This window comes from Echinops telfairi, unplaced genomic scaffold (assembly GCF_000313985.2).
Source record: "Echinops telfairi isolate 266 unplaced genomic scaffold, ASM31398v2 ScPeMD7_7469;HRSCAF=8507_0, whole genome shotgun sequence".
NCBI classification, from domain to species: domain Eukaryota; kingdom Metazoa; phylum Chordata; class Mammalia; order Afrosoricida; family Tenrecidae; genus Echinops; species Echinops telfairi.
In genome coordinates, this window is record NW_022111372.1 from 11,012,434 (window position 1) to 11,022,367 (window position 9,934).

The following is a 9,934-nucleotide window of genomic DNA, read 5'->3' on the forward strand; positions in this document are numbered from 1 at the left end:
TAAGGCAAATGGGAGAAATGCCGAAGTAAAGGAGTTGCATGGACCATTTCAAAAGACAGTTCCAGAAGACAAAATCCATTTTAAAGTGAAATTTGCAAAGAATTAGAGTAGTGTCTTACTTCAGAGCCGTCGCCGCTGCGGAGCAGCTGCTCGGGAGGACCAGCTGACACTGCCCAGGACCCGGCCCTTAGGAAGCAGAAGGAAAAATATGGCAGAAGACCCCAGTGCTACAGACAGGAAGGTGGAGATCTGGAAGCTCAGGAAGCTCATCAAGAGTTTGGAGGTGGCTCTGGTGATGGCACAAGTAAAGTATAGTTGTCCATTCTTCCCAAAGTCCAGATATCACAAGTGGCAAGAATGTCAGCAAACGAGTTTGAAACCGCGTCTAATATTAAATCACAAATAAACTGTTTTTTCAGTCCTGGGAGCCATTACATCTGTACAACAAAGACTCAAACTTTATAACAAAGTACGTCCAAATGGTCTGGTTCTTTACTGTGGAACAATTGTAACAGAAAAATGAAAGGGACAGAAAGACTTTGAGCTTTTCAAACCAATTAATAAGTCATTGTATTTGTTTGACAACAAATTCCATACAGTGGATCTTACAGTGCTACATTCAGATGATAGCAAGTTTTGCTGCATTATAATAGATGGTAGCGGTGCTTCATGGCACACTCTCAGGAAACACATAGAAGTCCTTGCAAATTCACTGTGGAGCGTCCAAAGAAACACAGTAGAGGAAGCCAATCTGCTTTGTGTTTTGCCCATTTAGGAATGGAAAAACTACATAATTATGTTAGGAAAACAGCCAAGAGTGCTGGGCAGCTGTTTATTTCTTGGGACAAAATATATGGGCCTGGTCTCATTTTAGCTGGATCTTTAAAATCTAACTAAGCCGGCCTGATACGTTTGATTAGAGGTTGCAATAAAAAGTTTTGAAATTAGATGATATCTCCTAAGGTGGTGAAGAAGGATTCAACCAAGCAACTGTATCAATCCATCCTGTCAAAGGTCTTCCTCTTTTTCGCCGCCCCTCTATTTTACCAAGTTAATGACTACCTTTTGACATGAGAGGTTTATCTTCTGCAGTGTATTTGACAATATTCTGTTGCTATTCATGCGGTGTTCCATACCTGACAATGTTCTCTTAATATCTGAAAGGTTTTCAATCATTAATTTCTCAGAATTGGCCAGGCTATTCCTTCTTCATAGTCTAGTCTTAGTGTGTAAGCTCTGTTGAAACCTACACACTTTGAGTGATCTTGCAGGTATTTGAAATAACAGTGGCACAGCTTCTAGCATTAAAGCAACACACAGCCACCAATGTGACAAATTCACGGACAAGTGGTGGACCTTCCCTATAGAACCTCCAATATTCCAATATGAGCTTTGAATTTTTTTCTCCAGGTCTTTCAGTTTGAAATATGTTGAACATGTTCTTTCTTTTGCTCCTGTATTTCCAAGTCTCTTCACAGCTCATTAAAATATATTACTTTGTATTCTCCAAGTATCCTTTGGAACTTTCTATTCAGCTCTTTTACTTCATCATTTCTTCCATTTAGTCTCATAATTCTAAGTTTAAGAGTAAAATTCAGAACATTTTCTGACAACCACTGTCTCCTTTTTTTTTTTCCTGTCTTTTGAAGGACCTTTTGCTTTCTTCATGTAAGACATTCTTGATGCCATGCCTCAACTGGCCAGGTCTTTTGTCATGAGTGTTTAATGATTCAAATCAATTTTTGAGATGCATTCAAAATTCAGGTGGGCTATACTGAGCTCATATTTTGGCTCTCATGTTCTTGTTTCACTGTTCTGCAATTTAAACTTGAATTTGGTGGTCTGTAACACAGACACTCCTACAAGATGGATAAATCTTAAAAATGTTATACTAATTGAATTATGTCAGTCACAGATACAATTTACTGTAATAATTGATTCCATTGATAAGAAATGTGAACATTACCAAAATTTATAGACATGAAGTGTATTACGAGATATTTTGTGCTGGCGTAGCATAACACGATAGGTAGTATTTAGCATTTCTTAATAGGCATGACAGTTAGTTTTTGAGTGATGGGAAATTTCTAAAATTGATTATTCTGAATGATATATGACTCTATTAAAATACCCCAAATCAATAAATAGATGTTAAATGTGTGAATAATACAAATGAATTTTATCAAAATAAAACTTCTAAAGATGACCTAATCATTTTTAGATAACAGATAAGTCAAAAGAAACTAAATCAGACTATACAAATATGTTTTTACGTGCTCATGATATTGTGAATGTCCTCATATTATTCTAGCCACCTATGTTACTTGATTTACATTATTGAATCTGAGACAACAATGGTTAATTTTTGGTGGCTGAGACAGTAAAGGTTTATTGTGCCAACCTGACTGATAAACACAGTTCCCTGCTTCAGCTAGCAAGGCTCACTTCCTTCAAGACATCCCTGAGGAGAAGCCACATGGACCTACCTTGATGCAGCCCTGGGTGCTGGAGCAGCCATCGTTGAGACCCCTGCCAGTGCTGAGATGCTTACATGCTCACTGATGCAGCTTTCCTCCAGCAGTCGACTTCATTGCGTGTGTTTTGTGACATTGAGGAGGACTTTGTAGATCAGTGCCAGACATGAGCTAATGCTAGACTCATGGGCTTGGACAGCAATGGGCTAGGATGTTTTCTGAATGTCCACTTACCCTTTATATAAAACTCTCTCATGTATATATGAGTTTCTGTGGATTTGTTTCTCTAATTTACCCATGATTGGACATCATCAAATGAGAAAGCAGCTGCCTCATTGCTGCAGACCCTGGAGGAAAGGAAATCTGACCTGGGCACCTCTATCTTCTCTCAGAATAAAACAGCGGCACAGCTACAAATCCAGCTTGTGGGTGCCGTGCGGTAAGGCAATGATTCCCTCACAAAAGTGCTCAGCAAAACCACCCAAGACAAAGCAGAGCTGTGCGAAACTGTTTCCCAGCTTGAAAAGATGCCGAGGCACCATCTGCAAAGGGGGTGCACTCTGAGTAAGCCAAGCCGGGCTGCATGGAAGCATGAAAGGATGGCTCTGCCGGGCCACTGAAACACGTGGACACAGGTCAGTGTGTGCCAGCTGTGAGTGCAGAAGTCATCATATGCAACGTCAAGATGCAAAAAGTGTACCTGCATTTGAGAGCAGCGAGCTTTCGAAAAGCCTTGATTTATCAGAAGTATCTCTTGCAGCTTATCGGTGGATTCCAGGATTCTGAGCAAGAAACCCTCTCAATGATAGCTTATTTGGGAGTGTTTCCTTCCAAAGCAGATAAGAAAGTAACTGCATCTCATCATTTTACCAAGTTCCGAACTGCTGTCAGGGTGGTTATTGCGATCTTAAGATTATGTTTCTTGGTTAAGAAATGGCAAGAAGTGGACCAAAAGGGACTACCACGAGGCAAAACCTGCCGCCCAGAAACACCATTGCCCCAGCCGCAACCACCCCCTCCTGAAAGGAGGTCTCCTCCAACCTGAGATGCTTCAACCAGCCTCATTTGAGACCCTGTCCATGGCTCCAGGTCCAGGTCTGCAGGAGAGGAAGACACACTTCATCTCCAAACTCAAGATGAGGAAGGTCCCTGGATGCTTCTCAAGATCCGGAACACTCCTTCTCAGAATATATCCAACATTTAGAACCGATTCAGCAAAGTCTAGGAGGGCACCACAAGATTCCACTTCAAAATACTCCTGCCGCCAGAAGATTAACTAATGAATAAAATGCTGCCAATCGTCCTTGTGACAATTCTATTTGAGGAAAAGATTTCCCCCCTAAAGCAAGCTTGTGATGTGGCATAAGACAGATAGTTGTTCATGGCATCCAGCCCTTAAATACATTTGTCCAAGTGTTCAAACTGTTATGCTACAAAATCCACTGGAGCATTTGCGATATAATTTTGGTATGTACTTCACCTTGTCTTCATGAGGTAGCATGCTCTTGTGAGCCTCGGGCTCATGTGCTCCTCTGCGTGTATCAGCAGAGTCACGCCTGCCAGCCTCCACGAAGGGAAGGCTTCAGATGGCTTCCTGTGTTTATTTTCCAAAACTCTGTATAGTTGGAAACTTTCTTTTAAACACAAAAATCCCAAGAAGGGATAAAATTAAAGAACTGTTTTATTTCTGAAAAAAAAATGATAGTGGCATTTGTAATTTTTAAGGCATGTAAATTGTAATGATTTTAAAATTAATATTGTTATTATTACTATTGTTACATGACATTGGATTTTCTGATTTATAAGAAAAGAATGAGAAACACTGTCTTGTAACAAACCACTCTCAAAATCCTTTTTATATCTGAGCCCATTGTTGCCGTCGTTTCATCAATTCATTTTATTTAGGGTCTTTATCTCTTACTAAAGCCAGATTTATGAAGCCTGATCTTATACTCTAGGTGTTGGGCCTTCCTAATAACATGTCCAAAATATGTCTGATGAAATCTAGTCACCCTCCTTTTAAAAAAGCATTGTCATTTTAAAAAAATCATTTAATTAAGGGCTCATACAACTCTTATCACAATCCATGCATACATCAATTGTGTAAGTCACATTTGTACATTCATTGTCCTCACCATTCTCAAAACATTTGCTCTCCACTTAAGACCCTGGCATCAGCTCCTCATTTTTTCCTTCCCTTCCCGCTCCCGCCTCCCTCATGAACCCTTGATAATCTATACCTTATTATTTTGTCATATCTTGCACTGGCCAAAGTCTCCCTTCACCCTCTTTTCTGTTGTCCATCCCCCAGATAGGAGGTTCTATTTAGATCCTTGTAATCGGTTCCCCCTTTCCACCCCACACACCCTCAACCCTCCTGGTATCACCACTCTCACCACTGGTCCTGAAGGTGTCATCTACCCTGGATTCCCTGTGTTTCCAGTTCCTGTCGGTACCAGTGTACATCCTCTGGTCTAGCCAGATTTGTAAGGTAGAATTGGGATCATGATAGTGGGGGTGGTGTAGGGGGAGGAAGTATTTAGGAACTAGAGGAAAGTTGCATGTTTCACCATCGCACCCTGACTGGCTCTTCTCCTCCCCGAGACCCTTGTGTAAGGGGATGTAGTTGCCTACAGATGGGCTTTGGGTCTCCACCCTGCACTCCAAATCATTGACAATGATATGATTTTTTATTCTGATGATGCCTGATACCTGATCCCTTCAACACCTCATGATCGCACAGGCTGGTGTGCTTCTTCCATGTGGGCTTTGTTGCTTATGAGCTAGATGGCCTCTTGCTTACCTTCAAGCCTTTAAGACCCCAGACACTATATCTTTTGATAGCCAGGCACCATCAGCTTTCTTCACCACATTTGCTTCTGCACCCATTTGTCTTCAGCAATTGTGTCAGGAAGGTGAGCATCATGGAATGCCAGTTTAATAGAACCAAGGATTCTTGCATTGAAGAAGTTCTTGAGTGGAGGCCCAATGTCCATCTGTTACCTTAATACTAAACCTATAAATATATGCATGTAGATCTATTTCCACATCCTCATATATAAATATATTTACATGAATCAAATGAAGCATACAGCTGGACATTTGGAATATGCCTGCCTCTGCAGTCATATAAGGCATTTCTTTGATATACCTCTCTGTCTCTCTTTTCCATTCATTTTTGGTACTGTAGTGGCTAGTGCATAGTGGAAACTGTCACTTGTACCTCAAATTCTAGCAGGGTCACTCCAAATGAGTTCCAATAGAGCTTACAGACTAAAAATAGACTAATAAGAAGGAATAGGATGTTCAATTCAGAGAATAGCTACTGAAAACAATATGGATAGCATGGAAACATTGTTAGATCCTGATGTTATTATTAGCAGCATAACATAGTAATAGATAGGACCAGAAAATGTGCTGCTTAGGTCAGGATGAACTCAAAATGTGACTAAAGATGAGCAACCTTCTCCAAGTAGTCATCATAACAAAGTGCATTGAATAAAACCCGCTTCAGCAAAACCTTCCTAACCTTAATTTGCTGATGGAGCACCATACAAAATGGAAAGAAACAACTGCACCATCTACAGATATTTAGAATTTGGAGTGTACAAAGTATGAGTCTAGGAAAAATTGAAATCTTCAAAAATAAAATGGGACTCATAGGGATCAATACCCTAGGTGGTAGTGAGTTGAAGTACACTGGTATTGGCCATTACTATGGCAGGATTGACAATTCAAGAGGAATGAGAGTTCATTCCTAGTCAAAAATAACATTTGAAGATGTCTTTAATTTATTTATTTATTTATTTATTTGTTCTAATACCTTCATTGGGGGCTATTACATCTCTTATCACAATCCATATATTCCTTCAATGTGTCAAGCACATTTGCACATATGCCACCATCATCATTTTCAAAGTATTCTCTTCCCACTTGAGCCCTGGTATCAGCTCCCCATTTCTTCCCCCTCCCCCAACCCACCCACCCTCCCTCACGAACCCTTCATACATTATGTTTTCCATATCTTACATTGTCCTCCATCACCCCTCACTCACATTTCCATTATTCGTTCCCCTGGGAGGGGGTTCTAGACTGATCCTTGTGATGGGTTCCTCCTTTCTTCTCCCACCCTCCCCTAATCCTCCTGGTATCTCTATTCTCATTGTTGGCCCCAAGAGGTATATTTATCCCAGAATCCCTGTGTTGCAGGCTCTTATCTGTAGCAGTGTGCATGTTCTGGTCTAATTCAATTTGTAAGGTAGAATTGAGGTCATGATGGTGGGGGTAAGGAAGCACCAAAGAACTAGAGGAAAGTTGTGTTTGTCATTAGTACTATACAGCACACTGACTGGCTCATCTCTTCCTTGTGACTCCTCTTTGAGAGGATGTCCAATTGTCTACAGGTGGGCATTGGGTCTCCACTCCATGCCGCCCCCCGCCCCCCTATTCACATTGGGTATGCTTTTGTTCTGGATCTTATGAGCCTGAAACCTAATCCCCTTTAACACTTCATGAACACACAGGCGGGTGTGCTTCTTCCATGTGGACTTTGTTGCTTCTCAACTAGATGACCACTTGTTTATCTTCAACCCTTTAAGACCCCAGATGCTATATATTTTTTGATAGCTGGGTGCCATCAGCTTTTTTCACCACATTTACTTATGCAACCATTTTGTCTTCATCAATTGTGTCGGGAAGGTGAGCATCACAGAATACCAGATTATTAGAACAACGTGTTCTTGTGTCGAGAGAGTACTTGAGTGGAGGCCCAATGTCCATCTGCAACCATATTTCTTAACATAAATATGAGTATATAGTTCTATTCCTTCTCATTATATACAAATATATTTACATATGCACATGGCTGTATTTAGACCTCTATAAATGTCCTTTGCTTCCTGGTTCTTTCTTCTATTTCCTTTTGCTTTCCTCTTGTCCCACCATCGTGTTCGGCCTTCATTCCAGTTTAGTAATTCCTCGCTGCTACATTGCCCTGGATTAAGCCCCACAAAGTATCCTATGCCCTTCTCTCCATTAATTTTAGTTCCCTTGTCCCCTTGTCCCTAGATTGGTTTCCTACCCATCCCCTTCCTTTCTCCCACCTTCCCTTCTCCAGTATCGCCCAGGAAACATTGGTCCCATTCTTTTAATTACCAAATTGTTTATCCCACCTATCTTATCTACATAGACATGCAGAGACATTAATAAGCACAGAAAACAGGCAATGCCAAATAAAACAACAAAGGAAGTCAAGACCAACAGAACAACAACAACAACAAAAAAGATACGGCAAAATGGAAAATCCTATAAATAGTTCAAGGTCTGTTTGTTCGCCTTTATGAGTGTTTTCCAGTAGAGTCTGATGTGGTGTCACACTCTGTCCCCGAAGTCTATTTTTGGTATTCCCTGGGGATTTCATTACTTTGTTCCCTTTGCTGTTCTGTTGCATGCCCTTCGTGTTTCATCCCAGCGTGATGGGATGTGCATAGTTCCTTCACTGTGTCTCCAGTGTTGTTTCCTGCAGCACTATGGTTTAGTGAGGGACATCGTGTCTCATGGTGGGGTCGGCCCTATGGTCCTCTCTGTGCGTTGTCTGCTCTAAGCAGGAATATTGCTCCAGGAGTATGGTGGGCCAGGATATCCTCCCCTTCCTCTCCATCCCTTTTTATTTCTCCCATGTGCTCTAATCAGACACACCTCTCTCCCCAAGCTGTAGCCCAATGCAGTCCTCTTAAGTGAATTGTGGGGGCGACAGGGAGGGTGTTCACATAGTTGGGATTGGGGCCGGCCCTGCAGACCTCTCTCTTCATTCCCTTTTACATGCCGGTATGTTGTATTCACATCTTGGCACATCAGGTTGAAGCCTGGTCTCTCTATCCTTCTCCTGTGGAGCTATAAACAATACCCTCCCCTTGGGTGGGTTAATGCCCTGCTTCCACTCAAGCCATGTCTTTTTTGATTTTTTTCTGTTTCTTTCCCCCTCCTATTTATTTGTCTGTCATATGTATCCCTGGATTAGGTTTGGCCCCTGCTATAGTAGCTGAACCTCATCCCAGGAATGTATGTATATAGTAGCTTTTCCCCTGTGCCCTATTTTTTTTAAGCTTACCTCAGTGGATTCATGTTGTACTCACCCTTTTGTACTTGGCTTACTTTATTTAGCATGATTTCCTCCAGTTCTTTCTATATGGAAATGTGCTTCTTGCGTTAATCAATGCTTTTTAAGGATGCTGTGTTAGTCTGGGTAGACTAGAGAAACAAATCCACAGAAGCTCATATGTATATAAGAGAGAGTTTTATATAAAGGGTTATTGTATACTAAGCATCCCAATCCAGTCCAGTCCAAGCACATAAGTCCAACATTAGCCCATATGTCTGACATCAATCTAAAAAATACTCCTCAAACTGACAAAACACATGCAATGACACTGAATGAAGGAGGAAAGCCAAATCAGTGAGCAGGTAAACATCTCAATATTGGCAGGGGACTCCAGCACCCAGTGCTGCATCAGGGTAGGTCCATGTGGTTTCTCCTCAGTGATATCTTGCAGGAAGTGAGCCTTGCCAGCTGAGGCAAAGAACTAGCTAAGGCAGCCCACACACTGGTCTGACTATCAGAGAACAAGAGACTCGAGGCTCATCAAGCCATCTATCTCTCCACCCTTCAATTAATTGAAGGGTGGAGAGATAGATGGCTTGATGAGCCTCGAGTCTCTTGTTCTCTGATAGTCAGACCAGTGTGTGGGCTGCCTTAGCTAGTTCTTTGCCTCAGCTGGCAAGGCTCACTTCCTGCAAGATATCACTGAGGAGAAACCACATGGACCTACCCTGATGCAGCACTGGGTGCTGGAGTCCCCTGCCAATATTGAGATGTTTACCTGCTCACTGATTTGGCTTTCCTCCTTCATTCAGTGTCATTGCATGTGTTTTGTCAGTTTGAGGAGTATTTTTTAGATTGATGTCAGACATATGGGCTAATGTTGGACTTATGTGCTTGGACTGGACTGGATTGGGATGCTTAGTATACAATAACCCTTTATATAAAACTCTCTCTTATATACATATGAGCTTCTGTGGATTTGTTTCTCTAGTCTACCCAGACTAACACAGCATCCTTAAAAAGCATTGATTAACGCAAGAAGCACATTTCCATATAGAAAGAACTGGAGGAAATCATGCTAAATAAAGTAAGCCAAGTACAAAAGGGTGAGTACAACATGAATCCACTGAGGTAAGCTTAAAAAAAATAGGGCACAGGGGAAAAGCTACTATATACATACATTCCTGGGATGAGGTTCAGCTACTATAGCAGGGGCCAAACCTAATCCAGGGATACATATGACAGACAAATAAATAGGAGGGGGAAAGAAACAGAAAAAAATCAAAAAAGACATGGCTTGAGTGGAAGCAGGGCATTAACCCACCCAAGGGGAGGGTATTGTTTATAGCTCCACAGGAGA

The 9,934-nt window shown here is 41.5% G+C and overlaps 2 pseudogenes; both read left to right on the forward strand.

Moving 5' to 3' along the window:
• The first annotated feature begins 208 nt into the window (after positions 1 to 208).
• Positions 209 to 2,917, forward strand: LOC101641761 (annotated as a pseudogene).
• A 242-nt stretch (positions 2,918 to 3,159) lies between these two features.
• Positions 3,160 to 9,934, forward strand: part of LOC101641449 — a 100,523-nt pseudogene continuing 93,748 nt past the window's right edge.